We start from the raw sequence: 19,382 nt of genomic DNA, 5'->3' as shown, positions 1-19,382 counted from the left end.
CTCTGCCTCTGTGCTCAAGTTCAGACATAGGCTTTAAGCAACCATGAGCCACTGATACGCGTGATAGATTAATCAGCATGTATCACGTGGGCTTGTTAAACAGCTCTGATAGGAGAAAGTCAATGAGCACGCAATAAAGTGGACTTGTTAGGGCCAGTTTACCATCAGCCTTGCTAAAGTTGAACTTCATTTGTATTTAAAGAGACACTTTAAAGAAAATTCTTATTTGAAACTGGTGATAAAATCCAGGTCAGATACAGTTACATACAAACATACACACTGCTGCTCAAAGGTCAGAGGTCAGTTAGAAAAGTCCCTGATTTTAATAAAAAATTGTCTTTAATGTAATATCACATGAAGGTTATCAGTAATGTTTTCACAGCTTTAATCAAATCATTCATCATCCATAAGTTGTGATGGAAAAATGTCTGCAAGCGTGCAGGAGCCCATTTTTAGAGACAATCACTCCTGTGTTATAATGTTCATTGAAGTTTATCAGGTGAGATGACCAATAGATGATAAGAAATATACTCTTACTAATTATTAGAGTTGAAAAGTACTTTGCTAAGCAAAATTCAATGAGGTTAGGCTGCAACTTGAAACGTTTACATAAAAGGTTCAGTTGGTGATGCATGAAAGAAAAATAATTTTCCTCTACAAATCTACTGGAAAACTCTGATTGTAAGAAATGAAAAATATTCAAAGAGTGAAACTGTTGGAAAAGTGAAGGTTTTGTGCAGCTGGGTGTTGCAGCCTCTTTAGAGGAAAATGTAAACTTGGTTTAACGAGGTTAAAAACAGAAACTGGGATGATCCAGACACATTTATTGTTTCTTTAATCCCCACAATAGTTTGAGTTTGTGCTAAAATGTCTTAAAAAGCTGTTTTGAGTGATAAGTTAGGCTTTTAATGTGTTAAACTTGCATTAGATAAGACAATATACCACTGAACACAGGAGGGATTATTGCTGAAAATGGGTCTCTGAACACCTCTGTAGATATTCTATTAAAAATCATTCATGATTTGTAATCAGTGTTAATATTAAGCATTTATATGATTATTTTGATCAATTGCTGTGATTCAATCTGAAACCAAATTTGAGTCTATTCAGAAAACAAGACATTTCTAATTCACCTCAGACCTTTGAGCTGTGGTCTACATTGTAATTATTGATTAGAGCAGATGATATGAGACCATCAGGAGAGACTGTTAAAAAGTTATGAGCTGTCTTGATGCAGAGAAAGTGGAGTTTGTCATCCTTGAATGATGGGATTCAAGGATTGAATGATGCTCTGCCTCTGTGCTCAAGTTCAGACATAGGCTTTAAGCAACCATGAGCCACTGATACGCGTGATAGATTAATCAGCATGTATCAAGTGGGCTTGTTAAACAGCTCTGATAGGAGAAAGTCAATGAGCACGCAATAAAGTGGACTTGTTAGGGCCAGTTTACCATCAGCCTTGCTAAAGTTGAACTTCATTTGTATTTAAAGACACACTTTAAAGAAAATTCTTATTTGAAACTGGTGATAAAATCCAGGTCAGATACAGTTACATACAAACATACACACTGCTGCTCAAAGGTCAGAGGTCAGTTAGAAAAGTCCCTGATTTCAATAAAAAATTGGCTTTAATGTAATATCACATGAAGGTTATCAGTAATGTTTTCACAGCTTTAATCAAATCATTCATCATCCATAAGTTGTGATGGAAAAATGTCTGCAAGCGTGCAGGAGCCCATTTTTAGAGACAATCACTCCTGTGTTATAATGTTCATTGAAGTTTATCAGGTGAGATGACCAATAGATGATAAGAAATATACTCTTACTAATTATTAGAGTTGAAAAGTACTTTGCTAAGCAAAATTAAATGAGGTTAGGCTGCAACTTGAAACGTTTACATAAAAGGTTCAGTTGGTGATGCATGAAAGAAAAATAATTTTCTTCTACAAATCTATTGGAAAATTCTGATTGTAATAAATGAAAAATATTCAAAGAGTGAAACTGTTGGAAAAGTGAAGGTTTTGTGCAGCTGGGTGTTGCAGCCCCTTTAGAGGAAAATGTAAACTTGGTTTAACGAGGTTAAAAACAGAAACTGGGATGATCCAGACACATTTATTGTTTCTTTAATCCCCACAATAGTTTGAGTTTGTGCTAAAATGTCTTAAAAATCTGTTTTGAGTGATAAGTTAGACTTTTAATGTGTTAAACTTGCATTAGATAAGACAATGTACCACTGAACACAGGAGGGATTATTGCTGAAAATGGGTGTCTGAACACCTCTGTAGATATTCTATTAAAAATCATTCATGATTTGTGATCAGTGTTAATATTAAGCATTTATATGATTATTTACGCTTTTGATTAATTGCTGTGATTCAATCTGAAACCAAATTTGAGTCTATTCAGAAAACAAGACATTTCTAATTCACCTCAGACCTTTGAGCTGTGGTCTACATTGTAATTATTGATTAGAGCAGATGATATGAGACCATCAGGAGAGACTGTTAAAAAGTTATGAGCTGTCTTGATGCAGAGAAAGTGGAGTTTGTCATCCTTGAATGATGGGATTCAAGGATTGAATGATGCTCTGCCTCTGTGCTCAAGTTCAGACATAGGCTTTAAGCAACCATGAGCCACTGATACGCGTGATAGATTAATCAGCATGTATCAAGTGGGCTTGTTAAACAACTCTGATAGGAGAAAGTCAATGACCACGCAATAAAGTGGACTTGTTAGGGCCAGTTTACCATCAGCCTTGCTAAAGTTGAACTTCATTTGTATTTAAAGACACACTTTAAAGAAAATTCATATTTGAAACTGGTGATAAAATCCAGGTCAGATACAGTTACATACAAACATACACACTGCTGATCAAAGGTCCGAGGTCAGTTAGAAAAGTCCCTGATTTTAATAAAAAATTGGCTTTAATGTAATATCACATGAAGGTTATCAGTAATGTTTTCACAGCTTTAATCAAATCATTCATCATCCATAAGTTGTGATGGAAAAATGTCTGCAAGCGTGCAGGAGCCCATTTTTAGAGACAATCACTCCTGTGTTATAATGTTCATTGAAGTTTATCAGGTGAGATGACCAATAGATGATAAGAAATATACTCTTACTAATTATTAGAGTTGAAAAGTACTTTGCTAAGCAAAATTCAGTGAGGTTAGGCTGCAACTTGAAACGTTTACATAAAAGGTTCAGTTGGTGATGCATGAAAGAAAAATAATTTTCTTCTACAAATCTATTGGAAAATTCTGGTTGTAAGAAATGAAAAATATTCAAAGAGTGAAACTGTTGGAAAAGTGAAGGTTTTGTGCAGCTGGGTGTTGCAGCCACTTTAGAGGAAAATGTAAACTTGGTTTAATGAGGTTAAAAACAGAAACTGGGATGATCCAGACACATTTATTGTTTCTTTAATCCCCACAATAGTTTGAGTTTGTGCTAAAATGTCTTAAAATCTGTTTTGAGTGATAAGTTAGGCTTTTAATGTGTTAAACTTGCATTAGATAAGACAATGTACCACTGAACACAGGAGGGATTATTGCTGAAAATGGGTGTCTGAACACCTCTGTAGATATTCTATTAAAAATCATTCATGATTTGTGATCAGTGTTAATATTAAGCATTTATATGATTATTTTGATTAATTGCTGTGATTCAATCTGAAACCAAATTTGAGTCTATTCAGAAAACAAGACATTTCTAATCCACCTCAGACCTTTGAGCTGTGATCTACATTGTAATTATTGATTAGAGCAGATGATATGAGACCATCAGGAGAGACTGTTAAAAAGTTATGAGCTGTCTTGATGCAGAGAAAGTGGAGTTTGTCATCCTTGAATGATGGGATTCAAGGATTGAATGATGCTCTGCCTCTGTGCTCAAGTTCAGACATAGGCTTTAAGCAACCATGAGCCACTGATACGCGTGATAGATTAATCAGCATGTATCAAGTGGGCTTCTTAAACAGCTCTGATAGGAGAAAGTCAATGAGCACGCAATAAAGTGGACTTGTTAGGGCCAGTTTACCATCAGCCTTGCTAAAGTTGAACTTCATTTGTATTTAAAGACACACTTTAAAGAAAATTCTTATTTGAAACTGGTGATAAAATCCAGGTCAGATACAGTTACATACAAACATACACACTGCTGCTCAAAGGTCAGAGGTCAGTTAGAAAAGTCCCTGATTTCAATAAAAAATTGGCTTTAATGTAATATCACATGAAGGTTATCAGTAATGTTTTCACAGCTTTAATCAAATCATTCATCATCCATAAGTTGTGATGGAAAAATGTCTGCAAGCGTGCAGGAGCCCATTTTTAGAGACAATCACTCCTGTGTTATAATGTTCATTGAAGTTTATCAGGTGAGATGACCAATAGATGATAAGAAATATACTCTTACTAATTATTAGAGTTGAAAAGTACTTTGCTAAGCAAAATTCAATGAGGTTAGGCTACAACTTGAAACGTTTACATAAAAGGTTCAGTTGGTGATGCATGAAAGAAAAATAATTTTCTTCTACAAATCTATTGGAAAATTCTGATTGTAAGAAATGAAAAATATTCAAAGAGTGAAACTGTTGGAAAAGTGAAGGTTTTGTGCAGCTGGGTGTTGCAGCCCCTTTAGAGGAAAATGTAAACTTGGTTTAATGAGGTTAAAAAGAGAAACTGGGATGATCCAGACACATTTATTGTTTCTTTAATCCCCACAATAGCTTGAGTTTGTACTAAAATGTCTTAAAAAGCTGTTTTGAATGATAAGTTAGGCTTTTAATGTGTTAAACTTGCATTAGATAAGACAATGTACCACTGAACACAGGAGGGATTATTGCTGAAAATGGGTCTCTGAACACCTCTGTAGATATTCTATTAAAAATCATTCATGATTTGTGATCAGTGTTAATATTAAGCATTTATATGATTATTTACGCTTTTGATTAATTGCTGTGATTCAATCTGAAACCAAATTTGAGTCTATTCAGAAAACAAGACATTTCTAATTCACCTCAGACCTTTGAGCTGTGGTCTACATTGTAATTATTGATTAGAGCAGATGATATGAGACCATCAGGAGAGACTGTTAAAAAGTTATGAGCTGTCTTGATGCAGAGAAAGTGGAGTTTGTCATCCTTGAATGATGGGATTCAAGGATTGAATGATGCTCTGCCTCTGTGCTCAAGTTCAGACATAGGCTTTAAGCAACCATGAGCCACTGATACGCGTGATAGATTAATCAGCATGTATCAAGTGGGCTTGTTAAACAACTCTGATAGGAGAAAGTCAATGACCACGCAATAAAGTGGACTTGTTAGGGCCAGTTTACCATCAGCCTTGCTAAAGTTGAACTTCATTTGTATTTAAAGACACACTTTAAAGAAAATTCATATTTGAAACTGGTGATAAAATCCAGGTCAGATACAGTTACATACAAACATACACACTGCTGATCAAAGGTCCGAGGTCAGTTAGAAAAGTCCCTGATTTTAATAAAAAATTGGCTTTAATGTAATATCACATGAAGGTTATCAGTAATGTTTTCACAGCTTTAATCAAATCATTCATCATCCATAAGTTGTGATGGAAAAATGTCTGCAAGCGTGCAGGAGCCCATTTTTAGAGACAATCACTCCTGTGTTATAATGTTCATTGAAGTTTATCAGGTGAGATGACCAATAGATGATAAGAAATATACTCTTACTAATTATTAGAGTTGAAAAGTACTTTGCTAAGCAAAATTCAGTGAGGTTAGGCTGCAACTTGAAACGTTTACATAAAAGGTTCAGTTGGTGATGCATGAAAGAAAAATAATTTTCTTCTACAAATCTATTGGAAAATTCTGGTTGTAAGAAATGAAAAATATTCAAAGAGTGAAACTGTTGGAAAAGTGAAGGTTTTGTGCAGCTGGGTGTTGCAGCCACTTTAGAGGAAAATGTAAACTTGGTTTAATGAGGTTAAAAACAGAAACTGGGATGATCCAGACACATTTATTGTTTCTTTAATCCCCACAATAGTTTGAGTTTGTGCTAAAATGTCTTAAAATCTGTTTTGAGTGATAAGTTAGGCTTTTAATGTGTTAAACTTGCATTAGATAAGACAATGTACCACTGAACACAGGAGGGATTATTGCTGAAAATGGGTGTCTGAACACCTCTGTAGATATTCTATTAAAAATCATTCATGATTTGTGATCAGTGTTAATATTAAGCATTTATATGATTATTTTGATTAATTGCTGTGATTCAATCTGAAACCAAATTTGAGTCTATTCAGAAAACAAGACATTTCTAATCCACCTCAGACCTTTGAGCTGTGATCTACATTGTAATTATTGATTAGAGCAGATGATATGAGACCATCAGGAGAGACTGTTAAAAAGTTATGAGCTGTCTTGATGCAGAGAAAGTGGAGTTTGTCATCCTTGAATGATGGGATTCAAGGATTGAATGATGCTCTGCCTCTGTGCTCAAGTTCAGACATAGGCTTTAAGCAACCATGAGCCACTGATACGCGTGATAGATTAATCAGCATGTATCAAGTGGGCTTCTTAAACAGCTCTGATAGGAGAAAGTCAATGAGCACGCAATAAAGTGGACTTGTTAGGGCCAGTTTACCATCAGCCTTGCTAAAGTTGAACTTCATTTGTATTTAAAGACACACTTTAAAGAAAATTCTTATTTGAAACTGGTGATAAAATCCAGGTCAGATACAGTTACATACAAACATACACACTGCTGCTCAAAGGTCAGAGGTCAGTTAGAAAAGTCCCTGATTTCAATAAAAAATTGGCTTTAATGTAATATCACATGAAGGTTATCAGTAATGTTTTCACAGCTTTAATCAAATCATTCATCATCCATAAGTTGTGATGGAAAAATGTCTGCAAGCGTGCAGGAGCCCATTTTTAGAGACAATCACTCCTGTGTTATAATGTTCATTGAAGTTTATCAGGTGAGATGACCAATAGATGATAAGAAATATACTCTTACTAATTATTAGAGTTGAAAAGTACTTTGCTAAGCAAAATTCAATGAGGTTAGGCTACAACTTGAAACGTTTACATAAAAGGTTCAGTTGGTGATGCATGAAAGAAAAATAATTTTCTTCTACAAATCTATTGGAAAATTCTGATTGTAAGAAATGAAAAATATTCAAAGAGTGAAACTGTTGGAAAAGTGAAGGTTTTGTGCAGCTGGGTGTTGCAGCCCCTTTAGAGGAAAATGTAAACTTGGTTTAATGAGGTTAAAAAGAGAAACTGGGATGATCCAGACACATTTATTGTTTCTTTAATCCCCACAATAGCTTGAGTTTGTACTAAAATGTCTTAAAAAGCTGTTTTGAATGATAAGTTAGGCTTTTAATGTGTTAAACTTGCATTAGATAAGACAATGTACCACTGAACACAGGAGGGATTATTGCTGAAAATGGGTCTCTGAACACCTCTGTAGATATTCTATTAAAAATCATTCATGATTTGTGATCAGTGTTAATATTAAGCATTTATATGATTATTTTGATTGATTGCTGTTATTCAATCTGAAACCAAATTTGAGTCTATTCAGAAAACAAGACATTTCTAATTCACCTCAGACCTTTGAGCTGTGGTCTACATTGTAATTATTGATTAGAGCAGATGATATGAGACCATCAGGACAGACAGTTAAAAAGTTATGAGCTGTCTTGATGCAGAGAAAGTGGAGTTTGTCATCCTTGAATGATGGGATTCAAGGATTGAATGATGCTCTGCCTCTGTGCTCAAGTTCAGACATAGGCTTTAAGCAACCATGAGCCACTGATACGCGTGATAGATTAATCAGCATGTATCAAGTGGGCTTGTTAAACAGCTCTGATAGGAGAAAGTCAATGAGCACGCAATAAAGTGGACTTGTTAGGGCCAGTTTACCATCAGCCTTGCTAAAGTTGAACTTCATTTGTATTTAAAGACAGACTTTAAAGAAAATTCTTATTTGAAACTGGTGATAAAATCCAGGTCAGATACAGTTACATACAAACATACACACTGCTGCTCAAAGGTCAGAGGTCAGTTAGAAAAGTCCCTGATTTTAATAAAAAATTGGCTTTAATGTAATATCACATGAAGGTTATCAGTAATGTTTTCACAGCTTTAATCAAATCATTCATCATCCATAAGTTGTGATGGAAAAATGTCTGCAAGCGTGCAGGAGCCCATTTTTAGAGACAATCACTCCTGTGTTATAATGTTCATTGAAGTTTATCAGGTGAGATGACCAATAGATGATAAGAAATATACTCTTACTAATTATTAGAGTTGAAAAGTACTTTGCTAAGCAAAATTCAATGAGGTTAGGCTGCAACTTGAAACGTTTACATAAAAGGTTCAGTTGGTGATGCATGAAAGAAAAATAATTTTCTTCTACAAATCTATTGGAAAATTCTGATTGTAAGAAATGAAAAATATTCAAAGAGTGAAACTGTTGGAAAAGTGAAGGTTTTGTGCAGCTGGGTGTTGCAGCCCCTTTAGCGGAAAATGTAAACTTGGTTTAACGAGGTTAAAAACAGAAACTGGGATGATCCAGACACATTTATTGTTTCTTTAATCCCCACACTAGATTGAGTTTGTGCTAAAATGTCTTAAAAAGCTGTTTTGAGTGATAAATTAGGCTTTTAATGTGTTAAACTTGCATTAGATAAGACAATGTACCACTGAACACAGGAGGGATCATTGCTGAAAATGGGTCTCTGAACACCTCTGTAGATATTCTATTAAAAATCATTCATGATTTGTGATCAGTGTTAATATTAAGCATTTATATGATTATTTTGATTTATTGCTGTGATTCAATCTGAAACCAAATTTGAGTCTATTCAGAAAACAAGACATTTCTAATTCACCTCAGACCTTTGAGCTGTGGTCTACATTGTAATTATTGATTAGAGCAGATGATATGAGACCATCAGGAGAGACTGTTAAAAAGTTATGAGCTGTCTTGATGCAGAGAAAGTGGAGTTTGTCATCCTTGAATGATGGGATTCAAGGATTGAATGATGCTCTGCCTCTGTGCTCAAGTTCAGACATAGGCTTTAAGCAACCATGAGCCACTGATACGCGTGATACAGTAGATTAATCAGCATGTATCAAGTGGGCTTGTTAAACAGCTCTGATAGGAGAAAGTCAATGAGCACGCAATAAAGTGGACTTGTTAGGGCCAGTTTACCATCAGCCTTGCTAAAGTTGAACTTCATTTGTATTTAAAGACACACTTTAAAGAAAATTCTTATTTGAAACTGGTGATAAAATCCAGGTCAGATACAGTTACATACAAACATACAGTACACACTGCTGCTCAAAGGTCAGAGGTCAGTTAGAAAAGTCCCTGATTTCAATAAAAAATTGGCTTTAATGTAATATCACATGAAGGTTATCAGTAATGTTTTCACAGCTTTAATCAAATCATTCATCATCCATAAGTTGTGATGGAAAAATGTCTGCAAGCGTGCAGGAGCCCATTTTTAGAGACAATCACTCCTGTGTTATAATGTTCATTGAAGTTTATCAGTAGAGATGACCAATAGATGATAAGAAATATACTCTTACTAATTATTAGAGTTGAAAAGTACTTTGCTAAGCAAAATTAAATGAGGTTAGGCTGCAACTTGAAACGTTTACATAAAAGGTTCAGTTGGTGATGCATGAAAGAAAAATAATTTTCTTCTACAAATCTATTGGAAAATTCTGATTGTAAGAAATGAAAAATATTCAAAGAGTGAAACTGTTGGAAAAGTGAAGGTTTTGTGCAGCTGGGTGTTGCAGCCCCTTTAGAGGAAAATGTAAACTTGGTTTAACGAGGTTAAAAACAGAAACTGGGATGATCCAGACACATTTATTGTTTCTTTAATCCCCACAATAGTTTGAGTTTGTGCTAAAATGTCTTAAAAAGCTGTTTTGAGTGATAAGTTAGACTTTTAATGTGTTAAACTTGCATTAGATAAGACAATGTACCACTGAACACAGGAGGGATCATTGCTGAAAATGGGTCTCTGAACACCTCTGTAGATATTCTATTAAAAATCATTCATGATTTGTGATCAGTGTTAATATTAAGCATTTATATGATTATATTCATTGATTGCTGTGATTCAATCTGAAACCAAATTTGAGTCTATTCAGAAAACAAGACATTTCTAATTCACCTCAGACCTTTGAGCTGTGGTCTACATTGTAATTATTGATTAGAGCAGATGATATGAGGCCATCAGGAGAGACTGTTAAAAAGTTATGAGCTGTCTTGATGCAGAGAAAGTGGAGTTTGTCATCCTTGAATGATGGGATTCAAGGATTGAATGATGCTCTGCCTCTGTGCTCAAGTTCAGACATAGGCTTTAAGCAACCATGAGCCACTGATACGCGTGATAGATTAAACAGCATGTATCAAGTGGGCTTGTTAAACAGCTCTGATAGGAGAAAGTCAATGAGCACGCAATAAAGTGGACTTGTTAGGGCCAGTTTACCATCAGCCTTGCTAAAGTTGAACTTCATTTGTATTTAAAGACACACTTTAAAGAAAATTCTTATTTGAAACTGGTGATAAAATCCAGGTCAGATACAGTTACATACAAACATACAGTACACACTGCTGCTCAAAGGTCAGAGGTCAGTTAGAAAAGTCCCTGATTTCAATAAAAAATTGGCTTTAATGTAATATCACATGAAGGTTATCAGTAATGTTTTCACAGCTTTAATCAAATCATTCATCATCCATAAGTTGTGATGGAAAAATGTCTGCAAGCGTGCAGGAGCCCATTTTTAGAGACAATCACTCCTGTGTTATAATGTTCATTGAAGTTTATCAGGTGAGATGACCAATAGATGATAAGAAATATACTCTTACTAATTATTAGAGTTGAAAAGTACTTTGCTAAGCAAAATTAAATGAGGTTAGGCTGCAACTTGAAACGTTTACATAAAAGGTTCCGTTGGTGATGCATGAAAGAAAAATAATTTTCTTCTACAAATCTATTGGAAAATTCTGATTGTAAGAAATGAAAAATATTCAAAGAGTGAAACTGTTGGAAAAGTGAAGGTTTTGTGCAGCTGGGTGTTGCAGCCCCTTTAGAGGAAAATGTAAACTTGGTTTAACGAGGTTAAAAACAGAAACTGGGATGATCCAGACACATTTATTGTTTCTTTAATCCCCACAATAGTTTGAGTTTGTGCTAAAATGTCTTAAAAAGCTGTTTTGAGTGATAAGTTAGACTTTTAATGTGTTAAACTTGCATTAGATAAGACAATGTACCACTGAACACAGGAGGGATCATTGCTGAAAATGGGTCTCTGAACACCTCTGTAGATATTCTATTAAAAATCATTCATGATTTGTGATCAGTGTTAATATTAAGCATTTATATGATTATATTCATTGATTGCTGTGATTCAATCTGAAACCAAATTTGAGTCTATTCAGAAAACAAGACATTTCTAATTCACCTCAGACCTTTGAGCTGTGGTCTACATTGTAATTATTGATTAGAGCAGATGATATGAGACCATCAGGAGAGACTGTTAAAAAGTTATGAGCTGTCTTGATGCAGAGAAAGTGGAGTTTGTCATCCTTGAATGATGGGATTCAAGGATTGAATGATGCTCTGCCTCTGTGCTCAAGTTCAGACATAGGCTTTAAGCAACCATGAGCCACTGATACGCGTGATAGATTAATCAGCATGTATCAAGTGGGCTTGTTAAACAGCTCTGATAGGAGAAAGTCAATGAGCACGCAATAAAGTGGACTTGTTAGGGCCAGTTTACCATCAGCCTTGCTAAAGTTGAACTTCATTTGTATTTAAAGACACACTTTAAAGAAAATTCTTATTTGAAACTGGTGATAAAATCCAGGTCAGATACAGTTACATACAAACATACAGTACACACTGCTGCTCAAAGGTCGGAGGTCAGTTAGAAAAGTCCCTGATTTTAATAAAAAATTGGCTTTAATGTAATATCACATGAAGGTTATCAGTAATGTTTTCACGGCTTTAATCAAATCATTCATCATCCATAAGTTGTGATGGAAAAATGTCTGCAAGCGTGCAGGAGCCCATTTTTAGAGACAATCACTCCTGTGTTATAATGTTCATTGAAGTTTATCAGGTGAGATGACCAATAGATGATAAGAAATATACTCTTACTAATTATTAGAGCTGAAAAGTACTTTGCTAAGCAAAATTAAATGAGGTTAGGCTGCAACTTGAAACGTTTACATAAAAGGTTCAGTTGGTGATGCATGAAAGAAAAATAATTTTCTTCTACAAATCTATTGGAAAATTCTGATTGTAAGAAATGAAAAATATTCAAAGAGTGAAACTGTTGGAAAAGTGAAGGTTTTGTGCAGCTGGGTGTTGCAGCCCCTTTAGAGGAAAATGTACACTTGGTTTAATGAGGTTAAAAACAGAAACTGGGATGATCCAGACACATTTATTGTTTCTTTAATCCTCACAATAGTTTGAGTTTGTGCTAAAATGTCTTAAAAAGCTGTTTTGAGTGATAAGTTAGACTTTTAATGTGTTAAACTTGCATTAGATAAGACAATGTACCACTGAACACAGGAGGGATTATTGCTGAAAATGGGTCTCTGAACACCTCTGTAGATATTCTATTAAAAATCATTCATGATTTGTGATCAGTGTTAATATTAAGCATTTATATGATTATTTACGCTTTTGATTAATTGCTGTGATTCAATCTGAAACCAAATTTGAGTCTATTCAGAAAACAAGACATTTCTAATTCACCTCAGACCTTTGAGCTGTGGTCTACATTGTAATTATTGATTAGAGCAGATGATATGAGACCATCAGGAGAGACTGTTAAAAAGTTATGAGCTGTCTTGATGCAGAGAAAGTGGAGTTTGTCATCCTTGAATGATGGGATTCAAGGATTGAATGATGCTCTGCCTCTGTGCTCAAGTTCAGACATAGGCTTTAAGCAACCATGAGCCACTGATAGGCGTGATAGATTAATCAGCATGTATCAAGTGGGCTTGTTAAACAGCTCTGATAGGAGAAAGTCAATGAGCACGCAATAAAGTGGACTTGTTAGGGCCAGTTTACCATCAGCCTTTCTAAAGTTGAACTTCATTTGTATTTAAAGACACACTTTAAAGAAAATTCGTATTTGAAACTGGTGATAAAATCCAGGTCAGATACAGTTACATACAAACATACACACTGCTGCTCAAAGGTTGGAGGTCAGTTAGAAAAGTCCCTGATTTTAATAAAAAATTGGCTTTAATGTAATATCACATGAAGGTTATCAGTAATGTTTTCACAGCTTTAATCAAATCATTCATCATCCATAAGTTGTGATGGAAAAATGTCTGCAAGCGTGCAGGAGCCCATTTTTAGAGACAATCACTCCTGTGTTATAATGTTCATTGAAGTTTATCAGGTGAGATGACCAATAGATGATAAGAAATATACTCTTACTAATTATTAGAGTTGAAAAGTACTTTGCTAAGCAAAATTAAATGAGGTTAGGCTGCAACTTGAAACGTTTACATAAAAGGTTCAGTTGGTGATGCATGAAAGAAAAATAATTTTCTTCTACAAATCTATTGGAAAATTCTGGTTGTAAGAAATGAAAAATATTCAAAGAGTGAAACTGTTGGAAAAGTGAAGGTTTTGTGCAGCTGGGTGTTGCAGCCACTTTAGAGGAAACTGTAAACTTGGTTTAATGAGGTTAAAAACAGAAACTGGGATGATCCAGACACATTTATTGTTTCTTTAATCCCCACAATAGTTTGAGTTTGTGCTAAAATGTCTTAAAAAGCTGTTTTGAGTGATAAGTTAGGCTTTTAATGTGTTAAACTTGCATTAGATAAGACAATGTACCACTGAACACAGGAGGGATTATTGCTGAAAATGGGTCTCTGAACACCTCTGTAGATATTCTATTAAAAATCATTCATGATTTGTGATCAGTGTTAATATTAAGCATTTATATGATTATTTAAGCTTTTGATTAATTGCTGTGATTCAATCTGAAACCAAATTTGAGTCTATTCAGAAAACAAGACATTTCTAATTCACCTCAGACCTTTGAGCTGTGGTCTACATTGTAATTATTGATTAGAGCAGATGATATGAGACCATCAGGAGAGACTGTTAAAAAGTTATGAGCTGTCTTGATGCAGAGAAAGTGGAGTTTGTCATCCTTGAATGATGGGATTCAAGGATTGAATGATGCTCTGCCTCTGTGCTCAAGTTCAGACATAGGCTTTAAGCAACCATGAGCCACTGATACGCGTGATAGATTAATCAGCATGTATCAAGTGGGCTTGTTAAACAGCTCTGATAGGAGAAAGTCAATGAGCACGCAATAAAGTGGACTTGTTAGGGCCAGTTTACCATCAGCCTTGCTAAAGTTGAACTTCATTTGTATTTAAAGACACACTTTAAAGAAAATTCTTATTTGAAACTGGTGATAAAATCCAGGTCAGATACAGTTACATACAGTTACATACAGTACACACTGCTGCTCAAAGGTCGGAGGTCAGTTAGAAAAGTCCCTGATTTTAATAAAAAATTGGCTTTAATGTAATATCACAAGAAGGTTATCAGTAATGTTTTCACAGCTTCAATCAAGTCATTCATCATCCATAAGTTGTGATGGAAAAATGTCTGCAAGCGTGCAGGAGCCCATTTTTAGAGACAATCACTCCTGTGTTATAATGTTCATTGAGGTTTATCAGGTGAGATGACCAATAGATGATAAGAAATATACTCTTACTAATTATTAGAGTTGAAAAGTACTTTGCTAAGCAAAATTAAATGAGGTTAGGCTGCAACTTGAAACGTTTACATAAAAGGTTCAGTTGGTGATGCATGAAAGAAAAATAATTTTCTTCTACAGATCTACTGGAAAATTCTGATTGTAAGAAATGAAAAATATTCAAAGAGTGAAACTGTTGGAAAAGTGAAGGTTTTGTGTAGCTGGGTGTTGCAGCCCCTTTAGAGGAAAATGTAAACTTGGTTTAATGAGGTTAAAAACAGAAACTGGGATGATCCAGACACATTTATTGTTTCTTTAATCCCCACAATAGTTTGAGTTTGTGCTAAAATGTCTTAAAATCTGTTTTGAGTGATAAGTTAGGCTTTTAATGTGTTAAACTTGCATTAGATAAGACAATGTACCACTGAACACAGGAGGGATTATTGCTGAAAATGGGTCTCTGAACACCTCTGTAGATATTCTATTAAAAATCATTCATGATTTGTGATCAGTGTTAATATTAAGCATTTATATGATTATTTTGATTGATTGCTGTGATTCAATCTGAAACCAAATTTGAGTCTATTCAGAAAACAAGACATTTCTAATTCACCTCAGACCTTTGAGCTGTGGTCTACATTGTAATTATTGATTAGAGCAGATGATATGAGACCATCAGGAGAGACTGTTAAAAAGTTATGAGCTGTCTTGATGCAGAGAAAGTGGAGTTTGTCATCCTTGAATGATGGGATTCAAGGATTGAATGATGCTCTGCCTCTGTGCTCAAGTTCAGACATAGGCTTTAAGCAACCATGAGCCGCTGATACGCGTGATAGATTAATCAGCATGTATCAAGTGGGCTTGTTAAACAGCTCTGATAGGAGAAAGTCAATGAGCACGCAATAAAGTGGACTTGTTAGGGCCAGTTTACCATCAGCCTTGCTAAAGTTGAACTTCATTTGTATTTAAAGACACACTTTAAAGAAAATTCTTATTTGAAACTGGTGATAAAATCCAGGTCAGATACAGTTACATTCAAACATACACACTGCTGCTCAAAGGTTGGAGGTCAGTTAGAAAAGTCCCTGATTTTAATAAAAAATTGGCTTTAATGTAATATCACATGAAGGTTATCAGTAATGTTTCACAGCTTTAATCAAGTCATTCATCATCCATAAGTTGTGATGGAAAAATGTCTGCAAGCGTGCAGGAGCCCATTTTTAGAGACAATCACTCCTGTGTTATAATGTTCATTGAAGTTTATCAGGTGAGATGACCAATAGATGATAAGAAATATACTCTTACTAATTATTAGAGTTGAAAAGTACTTTGCTAAGCAAAATTCAATGAGGTTAGGCTGCAACTTGAAACGTTTACATAAAAGGTTCAGTTGGTGATGCATGAAAGAAAAATAATTTTCTTCTACAAATCTATTGGAAAATTCTGATTGTAAGAAATGAAAAATATTCAAAGAGTGAAACTGTTTGAAAAGTGAAGGTTATGTGCAGCTGGGTGTTGCAGCCCCTTTAGAGGAAAATGTAAACTTGGTTTAACGAGGTTAAAAACAGAAACTGGGATGATCCAGACACATTTATTGTTTCTTTAATCCCCACAATAGTTTGAGTTTGTGCTACAATGTGTTAAAAAGCTGTTTTGAGTGATAAGTTAGGCTTTTAATGTGTTAAACTTGCATTAGATAAGACAATGTACCACTGAACACAGGAGGGATTATTGCTGAAAATGGGTCTCTGAACACCTCTGTAGATATTCTATTAAAAATCATTCATGATTTGTGATCAGTGTTAATATTAAGCATTTATATGATTATTTAAGCTTTTGATTAATTGCTGTGATTCAATCTGAAACCAAATTTGAGTCTATTCAGAAAACAAGACATTTCTAATTCACCTCAGACCTTTGAGCTGTGGTCTACATTGTAATTATTGATTAGAGCAGATGATATGAGACCATCAGGAGAGACTGTTAAAAAGTTATGAGCTGTCTTGATGCAGAGAAAGTGGAGTTTGTCATCCTTGAATGATGGGATTCAAGAATTGAATGATGCTCTGCCTCTGTGCTCAAGTTCAGACATAGGCTTTAAGCAACCATGAGCCACTGATACGTGTGATAGATTAATCAGCATGTATCAAGTGGGCTTGTTAAAGAGCTCTGATAGGAGAAAGTCAATGAGCACGCAATAAAGTGGACTTGTTAGGGCCAGTTTACCATCAGCCTTTCTAAAGTTGAACTTCATTTGTATTTAAAGACACACTTTAATGAAAATACTTATTTGAAACTGGTGATAAAATCCAGGTCAGATACAGTTACATACAAACATACACACTGCTGCTCAAAGGTTGGAGGTCAGTTAGAAAAGTCCCTGATTTTAATAAAAAATTGGCTTTAATGTAATATCACATGAAGGTTATCAGTAATGTTTTCACAGCTTTAATCAAATCATTCATCATCCATAAGTTGTGATGGAAAAATGTCTGCAAGCGTGCAGGAGCCCATTTTTAGAGACAATCACTCCTGTGTTATAATGTTCATTGAAGTTTATCAGGTGAGATGACCAATAGATGATAAGAAATATACTCTTACTAATTATTAGAGTTGAAAAGTACTTTGCTAAGAAAAATTCAATGAGGTTAGGCTGCAACTTGAAACGTTTACATAAAAGGTTCAGTTGGTGATGCATGAAAGAAAAATAATTTTCTTCTACAAATCTATTGGAAAATTCTGATTGTAAGAAATGAAAAATATTCAAAGAGTGAAAGAAAAGTGAAGGTTATGTGCAGCTGGGTGTTGCAGCCCCTTTAGAGGAAAATGTAAACTTGGTTTAATGAGGTTAAAAACAGAAACTGGGATGATCCAGACACATTTATTCTTTCTTTAATCCCCACAATAGTTTGAGTTTGTGCTAAAATGTCTTAAAAAGCTGTTTTGAGTGATAAGTTAGGCTTTAGTGTGTTAAACTTAGAATAGAATAGAATAGAATTCAACTTTATTGTCATTGCACATGCACAGGTACAGGGCAACGAAATGCAGTTTGCATCCATCCAGAAGTGCTTTAGCCATGATATAGATATATTACAATATATATTAGCAATAATATAGATATGTAAGTATATTACAGAAATGGGTCTATTATGGTATGTTATAATGTACACAGTTTGAAGTATGTTATGAACATTCTATAAGTATGTACAGGCTGTAGTGAGTACAAGCTATGTACAGGCTATGAACAGGATATAAATATGAAATAAAAAACTATACAGAAATCTGAGATATACAGTTATACAGAATTGTGAACTATGCAAGTTATAAATAGTTGTAGGATTAAAAATTATCGTATGTACAGAATGATTATTTACACAGAACTATACAGTAGTGCAGTTAAGATGAGTGAGATATGTGGATAATTTCTACAGAGGCTATATAACGTGCTAGTGGTTGTGAGTGGTGGTTCAGTCCATGTTATTATTGTGTGTTTGAGGGTACAGTTGTCCATTGTGTGTGTGTGTAGATGGTTGTGGGTGTGTGTATGTTCAGTCCATGTGTTAACGTGGGTTAGATGTCAGGAGGCAGAGTTCAGGAGTCTGACAGCTGTGGGGAAGAAGCTGTTCCGATACCTGGTGGTCTTAGTCCGGAGGCTCCTGTAGCGCCTCCCAGAGGGCAGGAGGGTGAAGAGTCCATGTGATGGGTGACTGGGGTCTTTGATGATTTTCCCAGCCCTTTTCAGACACCGCTTCCTGTAGATGTCCTTTATGGCAGGAAGCGGTGCTCCGGCAATGCGCTGGGCAGTTTTCACAACCCTCCCCAACGCATTCCGGTCCGAGGCGGAGCAGTTCCCGTACCAGACTGTTATACAGTTGGTCAGGATGCTCTCGATGGTGCAGCAATAGAAGTTTACCAGGATGTCTGAGGACAGGTGGTTCTTCCTCAGAGTCCTCAAGAAGAAGAGGCGCTGGTGAGCCTTCTTGACCATTTTGGAGCAGTTGGTCGTCCAGATGAGATCCTCGGAGATGTGAACTCCCAGGAACTTGAAGCTGCTCACACGCTCCACAGCCGTCCCCTTAATGTAGATGGGTGGATGTGGGTCAGCATTCCTCCTGTAGTCCACGATGAGCTCTTTGGTCTTCTCAGTGTTGAGCAGCAGGTTGTTTCTGTCGCACCACTCAGCCAGACGATCTACCTCCTCCCTGTAGGCGGCCTCATCGTTGTCACTGATGAGGCCAATCACCGTGGTGTCATCTGCAAACTTAATGATGGTGTTGGAACCATCAGCAGGTCTGCAGTCGTGGGTGAAGAGGGAGTAGAGGAAAGGGCTCATCACACAGCCTTGTGGTACACCGGTGTTCATTGTGATTGTAGATGAGCAGCGGTTATCCAGCCAGACATGTTGGGGGCGGTTGGTCAGGAAGTCTAGTAACCATTTGCAGATGAGGGAACTGATGCCCAGGTCAGTCAGTTCCCTGATGAGTTGTGAGGGGTGGATTGTATTGAATGCTGAACTGAAGTCTATAAACAGCATTCTGGCGTATGTGTTGTTGTTGTCCAGGTGTGAGAGGACAGAGTGCAGTGCGATGGAGACTGCATCCTCTGTGCTCCTGTTCTGGAGGTGTGCAAAT

The sequence above is a fragment of the Neolamprologus brichardi genome, chromosome 9 (genome assembly GCF_056152115.1).
Source record: "Neolamprologus brichardi isolate AB-2024 chromosome 9, ASM5615211v1, whole genome shotgun sequence".
Lineage (NCBI taxonomy): Eukaryota > Metazoa > Chordata > Actinopteri > Cichliformes > Cichlidae > Neolamprologus > Neolamprologus brichardi.
Note: the sequence above shows the minus strand (reverse complement) of the source record.